Genomic DNA, 18,561 nt, shown 5'->3' on the forward strand with positions numbered 1-18,561 from the left:
GAGAAGGCCATTGGAGAGAAACTAAATGAATTCTTTTCATCGGTCTTCACGGCTGAGGATGTGAGGGAGATTCCCAACCCTGAGCCATTCTCTTTAGGTGACAAACCTGAGGAACTATCCCAGATTGAGGTGTCATTAGAGGAAGTTTTGGAACAAATTGATAAACTAAACAGTAATAAGTCACCAGGACCAGATGGTATTCACCCAAGAATTCTGAAGGAATTCAAATGTGAAATTGCAAAACTATTAACTGTGATATGTAAAACATCATTTAAATCAGCTTCTGTACCAAAAGACTGGAAGATAGCTAATGTGACACCAATTTTTGAAAAGGGCTCCAGATATGATCCCAGCAATTACAGTAAGCCTGACTTCAGTACTGGGCAAACTGGTTGAAACTATAGTAAAGAACAAAATTGTCCGACACATAGATGAACATAATTTGTTGGAGAAGAGTCAACATGATTTTTGTAAAGGGAAATCATGTCTCACCAATCTAGGAGAATTATTTGAGGGGATCAACAAGCAAGGGTGATCCAGTGGATGTAGTGTACTTAGATTTTCAGAAAGCTTTTGACAAGGGTCCTCACCAAAGGCTCTAAAGCAATGTAAGCTATCACAGAATAAGAGGGAAGATCCTCTCATGGATCAGTAACTTTTTAAAAGATAGGAAACAAAGGGTAGGAATAAATGGTCAGTTTTCAGAATGGAGAGAGGTAAACAGTGGTGTCCCCCAAGGGTCTATATTGGGAGCAGTCCTATTCAACATAATCATAAGTGATCAGTAAAAAAGGGGTAAACAGTGAGGTGGCAAAGTTTGTAGATGACACAAAACTATTCAAGATAGTTAAGTCCAAAGCAGAATGCGAAGAGTTACAAAGAGATCTCACAATGCTTTTACCCTATACTATACAGATTTCACAGAGGATACCAGCATTTCTCATATTGGAGGTCCTGACCCAAAAAGGAGTTGCGGGGGGGGGGGGGGGGGAATTGCAAGGTTATTTGGGGTGGGGGGTTCATGGTATTGCTACCCTTACTTCTGAGCTGCCTTCAGAGCAGGTGGCCGGAGAGTGATGGCCGTTGGCCAGGCCCCCAGCTCTGAAGCAGCGCCCCATCAACAGCAGCACAGAAGGGTGACAATACTATACCATGCCACCCTTACTTCTGTGCTGGGAGGCTGGAGAGTGGCAGCTGCTGACTGAGGGCCAAGCTCTACAGGCAGCAGCGCAGAAATAAGGGTGGCAATACCATACTATGCCATTCTTCCTTCTGCGCTTCTTCTGTCTTCAGAGCTGGGCTTCCGGCCGCTGCGCTCCAGTTGCCCCGTTCTGAAGGCAGCATCACCACCAGCAGGAGCACAGAAGTAAGGGTGGCAGTACCACAACCCCCACTACACTAACCTTGCAACCACCCCACAACTCCTTTTTGGGTCAGGATCTCAACAATTACAATACTGTGAAATTTCAGATTTCAATAGCTGAAATCATGAAATGTACTATTTAAAAAATCCTATGACTATTAAATTGACCAAAATGAACCGTGAATTTTGAAGGACCCTATTCATGGAGGATAGGTTCATCAATAGGCAGGGATGGTGTCCTTAGCCTCTGTTTGCTAGAAGCTGGGAATGGGCAACAGGGGATGGATCACTTGATGATTACCTGTTCTGTTCGTTCCCTCTGGGGTGCCTGGCATTGGACACTGTCGGAAGACAGGATACGGGGCTATATGGACCTTTGGTCTGACCAAGTATGGCTGGTCTTATGTTCCAAACCTTTCCATTCATCTCCCATTCTCTTTAGAAGCACCCAGATCTTAAGGTGGTGGCCTTCTTTTCACTCCTTCATACCTCTTTCTTCAGGATGATGGGCCAGTTGTGCCTGCTCCCCAACCAGGTAGCCTAGCATTTAAATGGCCCTGCAGCTTTAGGCATGGAAAGGTTATTTTTTCTGTGGCTGCAGCTGCTACATGCATTGGCTCTGGGACTGAGAAATGTCGCCAGAATCCACCAGGGTTAAGGAAATTCCCTTTTTTTCCCCAAAGAGGACAAGTCAGTGCAGTGGCAGTAACATTGTGCCCTGTGCTAGCCTGCAGTAGAGCCAGTTTCCTGGCAACCTAATGTGTGTAGTTGGCCCTGATAAAATCTGATTGCTTTAGCCACCTGATTGGCTGCAGGAGTCAAAAGGCTGATACTTAAACACAGTAGCTGCTCAGTGTGGGCCCCACCTGCAGCTATGCTTGGTCTTCTCCTTGCTGTCTCTTGTGCAGCCTCATAGAATATCAAAGTTGGAAGGGACCTCAGGAGATCATCTAGTCCAACCCCCTGCTCAAAGCAGGACCAATCCCCAATTTTTGCCCCAGATCCCTAAATGGCCCCCTCAAGGATTGAGCTCACAACCCTGGGTTTAGCAGTCCAATGCTTAAACCACTGAGCTATTCCTCTCCTCCCTTCTCTTCCCTTCCCCCAAACTGACCTGGTTTCTGACTCCTAGCTCTGACCTCTGGCTATGCCTCCTGACTGTGACTATGTATAACCCTTCAAGTTAGGTTTCAGCTTCTGACTCCTGGCTCCGATCTTTGGCTTTGCTCCTGGACCGTATTCTTGCTTGATTCAGTTATAACTGCTCCAACCTTTAAACTAGTCCATCACAACTCAGTTGCTCACACAGTGAGCACAAGAGCCTTTCTCTCCAGGTGCTGCAGAGAGAGGTGCTGCTATCTTGCCAGGCCCTCTAAGCATACACAATAGGGAGAGTGGACCAGCTAGCTAATTCCTGAAAACAAGAAATAAGAGTGGGGGAAGCAGAGGTTCAGATTGAATCTCCATCACTTAAAGGATCCTATTATTAACAATGATTAATAGTAAAATTATTGAGACTTTCCAGAAACCCTAATCAGATCAATACCCTATCATGCTAGCACTATACAAATGTAAGGGGACTGTTGCCCCCTTACTAACATTCAGTGGGGGTGTTTTAATGGCTAGCTCCCAGTACTAAAAAGGGGGAAGGGGAAATCAGGACCCTGAGACTGCCAGTGCCCAGGAACAATGGGGAGAGGCCAGTGCTCCAGGTCAGCCTGAATGACAGGGTGGGCAGGCTAACAGGGAGTCAGGAGGCCAGGGAGGTCCCGTCCTCCGTGTGAGCTGGATTTGCCTGGGTCAGACAGGGTGGGGCTGAGCTAAGGAAAAAGCAGGGGCCCAAGCTAAGCTGGGGAGCAGAGTTGTGCCAGATCCAGAGGGACCAGAAAAGCAGCCCAGAGAGAGCAGACCCTGTCCTCGGAGCAGAGCTGCAGCCCCAAAGCCAGAGGCACAGCCCAGAGAGAGCAGACTTGCCCTGGGAGCAGAGCTGCAGCAACCAGAGCCAGAGGGGCCAGAAAAGCAGCCCAGGAAGCAGGTCAGTGCTGGGAGCAGAGTCACAGAAGCAGCCTGCAGAGCAGACCTGTCCTGGGAGCTGAGCTGTAGCAACCAGAGGCAGAGGGGCCAAAGAAGCAGCCCAGGGAGCTGGAGACAGAGCAGCAGCTGTGCTGAGACAGAGTGGTGGAGCTGGAGCAGTCTGGAGCTGGGTGTGGTGAGCAGCTGGGGAGAGCGAGGGGGACCCTGGGCAGCAGGCCCAGCACACGGAGATGCCTCAGCCAAGAGGCTCTGCAGGCCAGGCTTGGATCGTAACCCCAACAGGGCAAGGGCGACACTGGGAAGAAAGGTCCTACCACTGAGAGCGTGTGGCCATCACCTGAGCAAGTGTCCAACCCACAGCATCCCTGCAGCGCAGCCAGGGCCTAAGAAGAAGGCCTGGGACTTACAAGGAGCAGACTGTGAACTGCCCTGACATTCCCGATACACTGTGTGTGATGTTCCCTGCCACAGAGCGGGTTGATGTGTTTCCTTTAACCTTTCCCATTTTTCCTTATTCTTTTTAAAATTAATTGTTGATTAAATAACTTGCATTTGCTTTAACTTGTATGTAATGGTCAGTGGGTCAGAGAAGTGCCCAGGGCAGAGAGAGTACCCCAGAGTGGGGACACCCTAGCTCCTGTCCTAGGTGACCACAGCAGGGTTGGGGATCAAGCCCCCCAGGAATCCTGGCCCAGCCTTGTTGGGGTTACGCGGACTCTACCAGACAGGAGAGTGGAAGGGGAGTCCTCAAGGGCAGGGAGGCCACTGGGTAAAGGAAGTGGCAGCGAGGACTCAGATCCTTTCGCTAGCCCACTTCACCAGGGTAGTGCAGAATCCAGGAAAGTTCCCCACAATAGCGGGACTATTCCCCTGCTTACACAAGCACCCAAGTAGAGACTTGACAGGTTTTAAGAGGACAGGAAATGGAGTCACTGGGGTAAGTGGAAAGGGCTGAGAAGAACCTTCCCTGTTGTTAACAGGGCAGAAGAAGGAGAAGATGTTAGGAGATAGGCGCAATGGAGGGTGATCACAATATCAATATCATTTCTTTGGAAAAAGTTGGCAAGATATTACACAAATATAGAGGATGGTGCAAGAGGGAGAATAGATTTTTAAAAGTAGGGGCAGATTTTCAAAGGTATTTAGATACGTACTTTTGAAAATCCCACTAAACAGGTTAGGTGTCTAAATTTCATCAAAATCATTCTATCAAATTTACAGTTCTTTATGTAAAGGAAATATGCTAAAAAACTATTTATAGGGCTCCTTGTTTGTCACGGAGGTTTCAGAAGTCACAGATTCCGTGGCTTCCTGTGACCTCTATGACTTCTGCAGCAGCCAGTGTTGCTGACCCCAGAGCTGCCCGGGACCAGCTGCTCAGGCAGCCCTGGTGACAGCCACACCAGCCGCTGCTGGAGTGGCTCTGCAGTGAGCTGCTCAGGCAGCCCACAGGCAGCCACATCGGCTGCTGCTCTGGCAGGCCCAAGGACCACCTGAGCAGTGGCTGATGTAGCTGGCCGCAGGGACCACCTGAGCAGTGGTCCCAGGGCTGCCAGAGCAGTGGCTGTGCCTCGGGACTCCCCAACCCAGTGGCGGCCAGAGCAGCCGCTGGCCCCCTGGGGCTGCCCCCTCTGGCAATGGCCGGAGCAGCCACTGGCCCCCCGGGGCTCCCCACCCCCAGTGGTGGCCAGAGTTGACACTGTCCCCCCAGGTCTCCCTCCGGCAGCGAGCCCACCTGGACTCCCCCCCCCCCACAAGAGTCAGTCAGGGGTGTTTATGGTATAAGTCATGGACAGGTCATGGGCTGTGATTTTTTGGGTTTTGCCTGTGACCTGTCCATGACTTTTACTAAAAATATCCGTGACTAAATTGTAGCCTTAACTATTTCCCATCCCCATTCTGTCATTAAATGCATAACGCTTTAATTCCCACACAAGTAAATTCACTAGGCGAAAACTTGTACTCCATTTGCTACTTGGGAATGGGCAAATTGCAGCATTTTAGGGCCAAATCCATTCTTATGCAGTTTTTTTGGGGCTGCAAGAGAGTCCCATCCTCTGTGGATCAGGCACAGAGGGAACATGTTACATACACTCACCAGTGAGTGGCGTACTTCCTCTGGACAGAGACCCAGGACAGATTGAATCCCAGGCAGGCCCATACCTATGTGACAGCCATTATCCTGGCCTGCACAGTGCGGCTTCAGTCAGGTACTCTCACAGCTGAAAGCAGGAATCTCTACAGCTTGAGCTAAAGAGCCAGTTTCTGGAGCTAACAGACATAATATCCTCTGTGGATTGCGCACAGGGAGGGATACGTACACATACTGACCAGTGGGTTACATGTTTACCCTTATTTTAAGTTCTTCAAGCAATAGGGCATCTGTCCAGAGGAAGTATGCCACCCATTGGTGAGTGTGTGTTACATGTCCCTTCTGTGCCTGATTCACAGAAGATGGGAGTTTCCTAGTATTCTAGTGGGTATCTAACCCCTTTGCCATACTGTATATATATTCCGTTCATGTTCTTTTAATCTTCCTCATAAATCACTCTTTCCAGCTGCTTAAATCATTTTTATTGCCCTCTTCTGAATTCCCTTCAGTTTTTGATAATGAGGTGCCCAGAACTGTGAGTATTCTAGGTGTATGGTCTCACATTGCCATATGGAGAGGGACTCTCATCCCCTTGGTCTATGATTTGATTATCCTGTGTATTGCACACAGACAAAATTGTCCTTTTTTTCCACTGTCACATTGCATTGCTGTATGTGCAGCTCAAAGCCACTTTGTTTCTAATTTGCTGCCACTTTAGAGCCCTGGGTCCCATTCAGTGTTACTGTATTTGCAAGTACCTCACACCCATTGAATATCTGTGTTTTGGATTATTATTAATCCCCAGGTGTATTTGGTATGCAGTTTTCCTGGCTGAAGTTCATTTTGTTATTTCCTGCCCATACTTCATTTCTCATGGTTTTAGATCCCTTTGTATTTCTCATGCTTCAGTAGTGTTTGCAACACCTCTTAATTTGGTATTATCTGCAAATTCAATTAATGCTCTGTTTATCCCTTCTTCCAGATCATTAATAAAAATGCTTTATGGTGCAATGTCCCACTGAGGCATAAAGAACTGCAGTAATCAATCTTGAGAATATATTAAAGAATGTGATTCCTATTGTGAGGATGTATCAGAAACCCAAAATGTTTGAAATGAAAATGGAAGAGAGCATATTCTGAGAACAACGTTAAATTATATAAATATAGGGGGACTTGATGGTTCATGGCTCTGTTTCTAGGAAGCATAGCTTTTAACCATTAAACTATAGGTTCAAATCTGGCACAGGCTAGTTGTGACCAATGTTGTTGTCATGTTACACCTCTTTCTTTGGCTGTATAGTTTCCTGGTGGCCTTAGACCAGTTCCTAGGAGATGAAACAAGTAACCGCATTATAAATTAGATGTTACCCTTGCCGACTATCTAAACTGAGATGGATTGAATTAAACATGGAGATTGAACTGCTCTTATACCTTAGGTTGGATCTCCTTGGTGTAGTTCACCCCAGTACGAGGCCCTATGCATCACTTCAGCACCTCAAGTTTCATGTTAAGGGCTAAATCCAGCCCCCTATTACATAGCTGCAGAGGTCCTCTAGGCAGTGGAATCAATTAGGGATACAACATTTGGGGGAAGAGGGAGGGCATTCATCCCCCCAGGTCACAGAGACCTCCACTCCATAAACTCTTTGCACGGACACACACAGAGTCAGGTCAGAGATATCCCACCTATCTCCCTGGACATGAAATGGCCTATGGTGGCTACTTTCGCTATTGAGCTGAAATATCATAATCAGCAGTGGCGCTGGAACATGTTTAATAGTGGAGGTGCTACACCCCTTTACCCCTGTCCGAGCCTCCCACCGCTCCGTAGACCTGGGGCTGGGAGCAGGGCTGTGGCTCTGGGGTGGGGGTGTAGACAGGAGAAGGAGCAAGGCTGGGGCTGGCATCCAGGACCCTAGGCATTGGGCCAGCTGTTGGGATCCCAGGCATTGGGCCAGGAGCAGAGCCCCACATAAAACATGGGGGTGTTGCAGCCCGAGTTCCCATGCCTATACGAATCAGAGTGGCTCTCCAGTCACTTTACAATCTAGCAGGAAGGATTACTCCCTACTTTTCCATGTATGTATCCAGTATCCAATTCAGGGTTGCCAACTCTCAAGTCTCCAGGAAGTAACGATTAATTAAAGAATTAAAGAAACCTCCAGGAATATGTTCAACCAAAATCGGCAACCCTAATCCAACCTGTCCACGTAGACTGATCAATGGGCAAAGGATCTTTTGGGAGGTGGCATAAGAGATGTACGTGGGGGCTCCCGAGTGAGTTTAACCCAAGTTTTGCCAATTTTGTGCTACACATAACCAGAGGTTTTCTGCTTTCTGTGATCTCCATCTGGCACCTGTCAAAAGCACCATTCCTGCATTCTTTGTACACCTGCAACCACCACTGAGTTCAGCAGGAGCTACGTTTGTGGAAGAAATGAAGGATCAAATTCTATTCCACATTGTATAGTTTACCTAAACCTAATTTGTTAATAAACATAATTCAAAATTTAGTCAGCAGAGAATTTAAAACGTATCGGTACAGTGAACTAAATTTTTAATTTTAATTAAATCTTTCAAAAAGGGATTTTTGTAAGAGTTCAATTCAGTTTCATGTTAATTTAATATGTATTACTCATAAAGATGGTCAAAAATTGTTGAAACCTTTTTTCAGTGAAAAATGTCCTTTTCTAAGAAAAACACTGTTTATTTTTTTTCAAAATTTTCTGAATTTTGACAAAAAAACATTTTCCCCTTTATTAAAAATATAGAAACTTTCAAATTTGAAAAAAGTTTGAAAAATTAAATTGTCATGAAACATATTTATCATTTTCTGACCAGCTCCACTCAAAAAACTCTAAAAGAACAAGGTACAAGTTACCTTTCTCAATTAGTGACTCTAACCAACATTAAAAAAAAATTCTAAAATTGGGCAGCTAATTCTGTATATAGTCACTATAATAAGTGGCTTGAAGTCAGTGGGAGATGCTGGCACCTCAGCACTTTTGAAAATAGGTCAATTTTGTGGTACCTTAGTGAAGATGTAGCAGCATAATTTAGGCAGGCATTTTTGAAAATCTTGTCCCCTCTCTTTTCTTGGTCTCTTGTTTATGTCAACTATTGCAGGTCTCCTTCCAGCCAATCCTTCCAACAGGATCCTGGCTGGAAGCTGATGCTTGACAAACTGAGACTAAGCCCCGGTCTACACTAGGAGTTGAGGTCGAATTTAGCAGCGTTAAATTCATTTAACCCTGCACCCGTCCACACGACGAAGCCCTTTTTTTCAACTTAAAGGGCTCTTAAAATCAATTTCCTTACTCCACCCCTGACAAGTGGATTAGCGCTGAAATTGGCCTTGCCGGGTCGAATTTGGGGGACTGTGGATGCAATTAGACAGTATTGGCCTCTGGGAGCTATCCCAGAGTGCTCCATTGTGACCGCTCTGGACAGCACTCTCAACTCAGATGCACTGGCCAGGTAGACAGGAAAAGGCCTACGATCTTTTGAATTTCATTTCCTGTTTGGTCAACGTGGCAAGCTGCAGGTGAGTGCAAAGCTCATCAGCAGAAGTGACCATGATGAAGTCCCATAATCGCAAAAGAACTCTAGCATGGACCAAACAGGAGGTATGGGATCTGATCGCTGTATGGGGAGAGGAATCCGTGCTATCAGAACTCCGTTCCAGTTTTCAAAATGCCAAAACATTTCTCAAAATCTCCCAGGGCATGAAGGAGAGAGGCGATAACAGGGACCCAAAGCAGTGCCGCGTGAAACTTAAGGAGCTGAGGCACTCCTACCAGAAAATCAGAGAGGCAAACGGCCACTCCTGGTCAGAGCCCCAAACATGCCGCTTCTATGATGAGCTGCATGCCATTTTAGGGGGTTTAGCCACCACTACCCAACCGTGTTGTTTGATTCCTTCAATGGAGATGGAGGCAACACGGAAGCAGGTTTTGGGGACGAGGAAGATGATGATGATGAGGTTGTAGCTAGCTCACAGCAAGCAAGCAGAGAAACTGGTTTTCCTGACAGTCAGGAACTGTTTCTCACCCTGGACCTGGAGCCAGTACTCCCTGAACCCACCCAAGGCTGCCTTCCGGACCCGCCAGGTGGAGAAGGGACCTCTGGTGAGTGTACCTTTTTAAATAGTATACATGGTTTAAAAGCAAGTGTGTTTAATGATTAATTTGCCCTGGCATTCACGGCCAGTACAGCTACTGGAAAATTCTGGTAACGTGTCTGGGGATGGAGCGAAAATCCTCCAGGGACATCTCCATAAAGCTCTCCTGGATATACTCCCAAAACCTTTGCAAAAGGTTTCTGGGGAGGGTAGCCTTATTCCGTCCACCATGGTAGGACACTTTACCACGCCAGGCCAATAGCACATAGCTGGGAATCATTGCAGAACAAAGCATTGCAGTGTGTGTTTTCTGGCATTCAAACAACATCCATTCTTTATCTCTCTGTGTTATCCTCAGGAGAGTGAGATATCATTCATGGTCACCTGGTTGAAATAGGGTGCTTTTCTTAAGGGGACATTCAGAGGTGGCCGTTTCTGCTGGGCTGTTTGCCTGTGGCTGAACAGAAATATTCCCTGCTGTTAGCCACAGGAAAGGGGGAGGGAGGAAGGGCTAGCCACGTGGTGGGGGGAGGCAAAATGAGACCTTGGAATGAAAGCACATGTACTATGTATGTAATGTTAACAGCAAGGTTTACCGTGAAAGAGTGTACACATTGTTCTATAAAATGTATCTTTTTAAATACCACTGTCCCTTTTTTTTTCTCCACCAGCTGCATGTGTTTCAAGGATCACAGGATCTTCTCCTTCCCAGAGGCTAGCGAAGATTAGAAGGCAAAAAAAAAAGCACCCGCGATGAAATGTTCTCTGAGCTCATGCTGTCCTCCCACACTGACAGAGCACAGACGAATACATGGAGCAGACAATGTCAGAGTGCAGGGAAAGCACAAAATGACCGCGAGGAGAGCTGGCGGGCTGAAGAGAGTAAGTGGCGGGCTGAGGAGAGGGCTGAAGCTGAAAGGTGGCGGCAGCATGATGAGAGGAGGCAAGATTCAATGCTGAGGCTGCTGGAGGATCAAACTAATATGCTCCAGAGTATGGTTGAGCTGCAGGAAAGTCAGCAGGAGGACAGACCGCCGCTACAGCCCCTGTGTAACCAACTGCCCTCCTCCCCAGGTTCCATAGCCTCCTCACCCAGACACCCAAGAAAGTAGTGGGGGGGCCTCCGGCCTCCCAGCCACTCCATCCCAGAGGATTGCCCAAGCAACAGAAGGCTGGCATTCAATAAGTTTTAAAGTTTTAAACTTTTAAAGTGCTGTGTGGCCTTGTCCTTCCCTCCTCCACCACCCCTCCCGGGCTACCTTGGCAGTTATCCCCCTATTTGTGTGATGAATTAATAAAGAATGCATGAATATGAAGCAACAATGGCTTTATTGCCTCTGCAAGTGGTGATCGAAGGGAGGAGGGGAGGGTGGTTAGCTTATAGGGAAGAAGAGTGAACCAAGGAGTGGGGGGTTTCATCAAGGAGAAACAAACAGAACTTTCACACCGTAGCCTGGCCAGTCCTGAAACTGGTTTTCAAAGCTTCTCTGATGCGCACCGCACCCTCCTGTGGTCTTCTAACTGCCCTGGTGTCTGGCTGCGCGTAACCAGCAGCCAGGTGATTTGCCTCAACCTCCCACCCCGCCATAAACATCTCCCCCTTACTCTCACAGATATTGTGGAGCGCACAGCAAGCAATAATAACGGTGGAGATATTGGTTTTGCTGAAGTCTAACCAAGTCAGTAAACTGCACCAGCGCACTTTTAAATGTCCAAATGCACATTCTACCACCATTCTGCACTTGCTCAGCCTGTAGTTGAACAGCTCCTGACTACTGCCCAGGAACAGCTCCTGACTACTGCTTCATGAGCCATGGCATTAAGGGGTAGGCTGGGTCCCCAAGGATCACTATAGGCATTTCAACATTCCCAACGGTTATTTTCTGTTCTGGAAAGTAAGTCCCTTGCTGCAGCCATTCAGACAGACCAGAGTTCCTGAAGATCCGAGCATCATGTACCTTTCCCGGCCATCTCACGTGGATGCTGGAGAAAAGTCCCTTGTGATCCACCAGTGCTTGCAGCACTATTGAAAAGTACCCCTTGCGGCTTATGTACTCGCTGGCTTGGTGCTCCAGTGCCAAGATAGGGATATGGTGCTCTGGTGCCAAGATAGGGATATGGGTTCTGTCTACGGCCTCACCACAGTTAGGGAATCCCATTGCAGCAAAGCCATCCACTCTGACCTGCACATTTCCCAGGGTCACTACCCTTGATAACAGGAGATCTTTGATTGCATTGGCTACTTGCATGACAACAGCCCCCGCAGTAGATTTGCCCACTCCAAATTGATTCCCGACTGACCGGTAGCTGTCTGGTGTTGCAAGCTTCCACAGGGCTATTGCCACTCGCTTCTCAACTGTGAGGGCTGCTCTCATCTTGGTATTTTTGCACCTCAGGAAAGAGGAAAGCAAGTCACAAAGTTCCATGAAAGTGCCCTTATGCATGCAAAAGTTTCACAGCCACTGGGAATCGTCCCAGATCTGCAACACTTTGCGGTCCCACCAGTCTGTGCTTGTTTCCTGGGCCCAGAATTGGCATTCCACCACATGAACCTGCCCCATTAGCACCACGATGCCCACATTGCCAGGGCCCCTGCTTTGAGAGAGGTCTGTGTCCATGTCCTCATCACTCTCGTCACCGCGCTGACATTGCCTACTCACCCGGTTTCACTTTGCCAGGTTCTGGTGCTGCATATACTGCTGGATAATGCGCGTGGTGTTTATGTTCTCCTAATTGCCAAAGTGATCTGAGTGGGCTCCATGCTTGCCATGGTATGGCGTCTGCACAGAAAAAAGGTGTGGAATGATTGTCTGCCATTGCTCTGACGGAGGGAGGGGCGACTGATGACATGGCTTACAGGGTTGGCTTACAGGGAATTAAAATCAACAGAATGACCCCCTCAAGGATTGAACTCAAAACCCTGGGTTTAGCAGACCAATGCTCAATCCACTGAGCTATCCCTCCCCTTGGTATTTCAGGCAGGACTGAATCTCCATTAAACTTTTCAAGGTGCCCCTCACAGACCTCAACGAAACGATTGTTGGCCGTTGATTTCCTGGAGGGAGGGAGGGGGAGCAAATGAATACAAAACAAATCTGGTGTATTTCTTGTTTTGATCCACTCCATCTATCTTTTACATCTTTGGCTGGCAGCAGATGGTGCAGTAGGACTGCTAGCCATCCTCATCTCCTGGCTGCTCGGCAGAAGACGGTACAATAGGACTGCCGGCAGGACTAAAGAGAATGACCTGGTCGAGTCACTCCTATTTTAGTCCCTGCAGCCATGTCTGCCCAGGTGCTCCTGACTGACCTTACCGAGGCGGCCAGGAGCACCTCAGACATGAGGACGATGGTTATCAGGGCTATTGCACTGTCTGCTGCCACAAGGCAATGGGTTGCTGCTGTGTAGCAATGCAGTACCGCATCTGCCAGCACCCAGGAGACGCACGGTGACAGTGAGCTGAGCAGGCTCCATGCTTGCCGTGGTATGGCATCTGCACAGGTAACTCAGGAAAAAAGGTGTGAAACGATTGTTTGCCATTGCTTTCACGGAGGGAGGGCCTGATGACATATCCAGAACCACCCGTGAAAATGTTTTTGCCCCATCAGGTATTGGGATCTCAACCCAGAATTCCAATGGGCGGCAGAGACTGCAGGAACTGTGGGATAGCTACCCACAGTGCAACGCTCCGGAAGTCTAGGCTAGCCTCGGTACTATGGAAGCACTCTGCCGAGTTAATGCACTTAGAGCATTTTGTGTGGGGACACACACAACTGACTATATAAAAACGATTTCTAAAAAAACGACTTCTATAAATTCAACCTAATTTCATAGTGTAGACATACCCTAGAAATAGAATGCAAATTCTTAAGTGAGGGTAATTAACCATTGGAAGAACAAGAAGGGTTGTGGCTGGTTCTCCATCAAGGAAAATCATAAAATTGAGATTAGATTTTTTTTTTAAAGATGCTCTGGTTCAAACAGGAATTAATTCAGGGAAGTCCTATGGTCTGCGTTATGGAGAAGGTCAGACCACTGCTTTCCCTTCTGACCTTTATAATCTATGAATCTTCAGTGCTGAAATATGCCATTCTGAGTGATCACTCTTTTACCTGTTATCTGCCTTATGGGTGTCATTGCTTAATGATATCAGTAATGACTGCATTTGCTTTATGTAAAAGACTTTCAGGAGAATTATTTTAAAGTTTTACCTATTCAAAGATGAAGGAATGTATTTATTCATTTAGAATTAGCATGTTTGCAGATTGTCAAAATTATTTGTATTTAAATGGGGATTTGTTTCTTCCCAGCTCATCCTCTTTTCCTTCTTAATCTTACAGGGAACCTGTAATGCTGATTTTTTAAAATCACATTCATTTCCATCACAATAGATGGCATAGTGGCACCTACATATAGGCAAGGTTATGGCGTCACAGCAAGATCAAGCAGATGACCAAATTGATATGAAGGAATAATAATAAGCACTTATTCAAATCCAAATATCTGAAATAATAGCAAAGGGATTATTAAAAAGGCAGGCCAATAAATTGTCTTCCTCTCTGCCTCCTTTTGCTCTAGTGTGAAAGTTCCTTTTTCGCTCTAAACATAAGACATATTTGTTTTCAATGGACCACATTAATCCTTTCTGTAACTCTCCTGAGATCTTGGAAGTTACACAGGGGATGAATTTGGTCCATTAGATTTTATCTAAACAGCAAATCTACAAAATGGATTAACCTTCAGTTTTAATGTTATATTATGAAGCACCTTGAGATGGCTTGTAATGATAAGGTACTATAAAAGTTTAAGCAGCTGTTGTTGGTATAACTCTGTGTTAAGTGATCACTGGCTATGTGGCAGGATCTAATTTGCTATATAGTTTTCTTTCAGCAAATGGCTTATAGTTTTAGCAAATGTAAATGCTGGTGAATGGGATGGGAGAGGCTTTGGAACTTTTTTAGATTGTTTGTATAACTCTTGCCTTCATGATACATTTTCTGTCTCATTATCCTTGACAGAGAGCTGCATATGTTCACCTTTTCTATTAGCAATTGCAGGTTACTTAACCTGAAATAAATAGTAACATTGAGAAACATTTTTGTGTTTCATGAAATAGCACTATTCAGTATAAAACCTGGAGCCACACAAAACCCACATGAGAACGCTGTGCAATCATGATTCTGCATGGTTCAGCAGGAAGCTGGGTGGTATGACAGAGTTTCTTGTGAGTTTATTTTAACCTAACGCCACCAAAAGTCAGTCTTTGGTTTGGCTTTGAGGAAGAGGGGTAGACCTAAACATGTGCTGGAGGGCTTTCTGGAATTGGGGGCCTAAGGGCAAGATTGTCCCACACTTACTTTTACTGAGTGTATCTTACACCTCAAGGAGTACTTAGTATAAGTAAAGGTGGAAAAGCTTTATAGAATGTCTGAGTTCTTGTGTTGCCAGTGACATAAAACATCTGTGACATTTTTACCTCTTCAATTGGTAATTACAACTCTTTAAACGAAATCACTGAATTGGTATGCAGATATTAATAATATTTCATCACCCCTTAATCATGTAACATGCAATCAGATTAATTGTAGGTCATACTGTACCTAAGGACTAGAGATGTGCATACAGTAAACATCATCTGGTTCTACCAAATTAATTCTTTCTTCGAACACACAGATCATTAGCTAATATCTAGCTGAGAATGTTAATTAAATTATTTTTATAGTACTGAGCCTAATTTTCATCATCAAGGATTTCCTTTCATCCTTACATTTTCTGTACAATCCTATGAGAATGGTATTCTAATTCTGATGTTATCCAGGAGTTTAAGATGGTGTGGTGAGGGGTGAGGGACAAGAATTATGGGAGTGACTGCAGCAAGGAGTTAGGGTTCCTTGAATATCATTTCTACATAACCTTGAACATGACAAATGAGGATCTGAAGAGCATTAATAATATATGGGGAATGCAATCCATTTTCTGACTCCATGATCATAATTAGGTTCTGATAATGCCGTCTGTACAATTTACTGAGAAACTTTTAGTTTAAAAAAAACACATCTCAAAGTATTTGCCGATGATAGGGAAGAGACATCAAGGCCAACTGCAGAAGTAAAATGATGACTAAGATGATATAAGTTAACTCCCCTTCTACTTAGTTGCACGCCCCTTGGCCTATTCTGCCCAGAGGTAAGGGAGTCTAAACCAGTGTAATATATTAAGATCTTACTCCTGCAAAATGAAGTATGTGAACAGATTGCTGTGCCCACAAAGTGAGCTTGGACCTTGGCCTAAGAAGCCACTTCTGAATTTGGCTGATTGCTAAATACTTAGACAAAACAAACAGCACTCACTCTGTGCTAGAAATTCACATTCTCTCATTAATTTGGAATCTGTTTGGAATTTTGGAGCCATCTACTATGAAAACTCCTTTTTTTGTTCTATAGATGTGCACATTCAGTCAGTTTTCTGTGGTTGTGAAAGCATTTTCTCAAAAATAGAATAATTATGTGGTAGGAATTTTTACATTTCTAATGTAATTTTTATAGGTAAGAGAAAATACCATATTACAGCATTGAAACCTGAGTGTAATGCATTTTCGAAAGAAATGTTGCTTGGAACAAAACCAGAAAAGCTAAAATGGAATGTCTGCAGATGTGATTAATCATTGTAACCTTTCACAAGCAATTTTTATCACATTTTCTTTTCTTTTTTTAAAGAGGTTGATATAGACCATTTTATAATACTGGTTTATTCTAATACTGAAGGAAAGCACAGTAGAGAATAATAAAATAATATTTATTTTCCGGAATTGGTGATAACTTTCACTCACAAGTGGCAAAGCAAAGCACAGTCATCTGTGAAATATACTAGGCTGTGCCAATGCAGTGCACACATATGTAGAAAAAAAACAAACAAACCTGTGGACCAATGGCATTTTTGGAATGTGTCAGCTCTCACTGATCTCTGGGAGCAGGCTCTGACCCAAATGTGTAACTCAGATTTAACTAGTCTTGAAGCACCAAGGGGTGCTGAGTAAAACTGGTCAAAATATGCTGATTTATTATTTTTATTAATAAAAATGAAAGGCACATTTTTGTGAAAATTTTAATGAAAAATTCCTCCCAGTTTTAGATTAGTTCTAGAGCTGAGATCATGTGCACAGGGGCTGTCCTGAAGAAGGACTTTTATGTGCCTCAGTGACTATCATAGAATATTTTCCTCCTGGGCTTATAACGGCTGGCATAATGGCTGACCTCTAGTGTTACAAGAAGTGAATTATTAAAAGATGGTGTTAACAGGTATCTCAGATTTGACCCAGAAATGTTTCAACATGTTCCTAATATATATGTAACCCTTCTCCCAGGCCGAGTTGATAGCAGCAGGGGCCGGGTTCAGTATACAGGGGTTCCCTCTCATCAAAGCAAATGCAAAACTGGCTCGAGCCCCCACCCAGTGACCTGGGAAAATCTTATACACACCCCTGGGCGCCTCAAAGAGGCAATACTTCCCCTCTCACAAGCACAGAGTCTCGGTGTAGCAGAGAATATTTAATAACATGAGGTAAACAACATCAGCATTAAATTGGGAAAACACCACAACTAGGGTTCATCAACCAAACCATGAGCAAAGACCCACTCCAGCAAATTGGGCCATGTCCTTTCCCTCGGGTTCTTGAGTCCAACAATCCAAAAATCACCCAAAGTCCAAAAAGTCCAACAACCCAAAAGTCCAGCCCCAGAGTTCAAAGTTCATCTGCAGAGTGTTACTCCCCAGTCTGGGTGAAAATGTGTATGTGTGTGGGGGGGGAGGGGGGGAAGAAGAAGAGGTAAGGGGCACCTTACATGATCTGAAGCTGACTGCCCCACAGCTTCATAGGGCTTCACTCCGATCTGCTTTGCTCCGCCAGCCGTCCCACGAACTGCTCCACTCTGCATTCCATGAGCAGCTCCTGCTGTCCCATGAACTGCTCCACCAGCCGGTCCACAAGCTGCTCCAGCCGTCCCACGAACTGCTCCTCTCCGCAACAGATCTTCAGGCTCCCCACTACTTAACACAGTGCTCAGTGATTTCAGCTTGTAGTAGTGGGAGCCCCAGCGCTGGTGCACCATAAGGCCAAAGTTAACTCAGCTCAGCACCTGTAGTTAGACTCCTAATAGACCCAAAATTAGCTCTGATGTTCCACTATGGAGAGAGACAGAGATGTAATTGATGTTTCAGGCCCTCACAAAGGGGCCCACACCACCAGGTACTAACACCTGTCTCCAACCTCTCTCAGTTCACAGAGTTTTGGAACCCATGTCCCTTGCCTAGTGAGCGCTACTTAGTTGATGGCGAGTCCCTCCATCATAACAAAAGACCAAGTTACAGTTCCACTGTCCTTGATTCCCATAATCAGGGTAATAACAATTTATTCTTCCTGCCCCAATAACAGAGACACTGGGGATCCCACATCAGCCAAAGTGACCATTTGGGCAACTATGGCCTCATTCTAGGCGGGGTGGGTGTGCTTATGCAAATGAGATCAGCCCCTGAAGTTCTTTTCCACAACTTGCCACACCTCACCACCAGATGTCAGGGTGGCGCTCATCCTGACTCTGCTTACATCTATGAGGAGTTATAAATAATAAATGTTTATTAATTTATTTCAATAAATTTATTAACTTTAAATCTAATTTAAAATTTAAAACTTTAACTTAAAGGGGAGGGATAGCTCAGTGGTTTGAGCATTGGCCTGCTAAACCCAGGGTTGTGAGTTCAATCCTTGAGGGGGCCATTTAGGGATCTGGGGCAAAAATTGGGGATTGGTCCTGCTTTGAGCAGGGTTTGGACTAGATGACCTCCTGAGGTCCCTTCCAACCTTGATATTCTATGATTCTATAAATCTGGAGGCCAAGTGGTAAGCAAAGCCATACAGAAGAGGAGGTTCAGGGTGTGGGGGGAGCTCATTTAAAG

This window comes from Eretmochelys imbricata, chromosome 3 (assembly GCF_965152235.1).
Source record: "Eretmochelys imbricata isolate rEreImb1 chromosome 3, rEreImb1.hap1, whole genome shotgun sequence".
In the NCBI taxonomy this organism is placed as follows: Eukaryota; Metazoa; Chordata; order Testudines; family Cheloniidae; genus Eretmochelys; species Eretmochelys imbricata.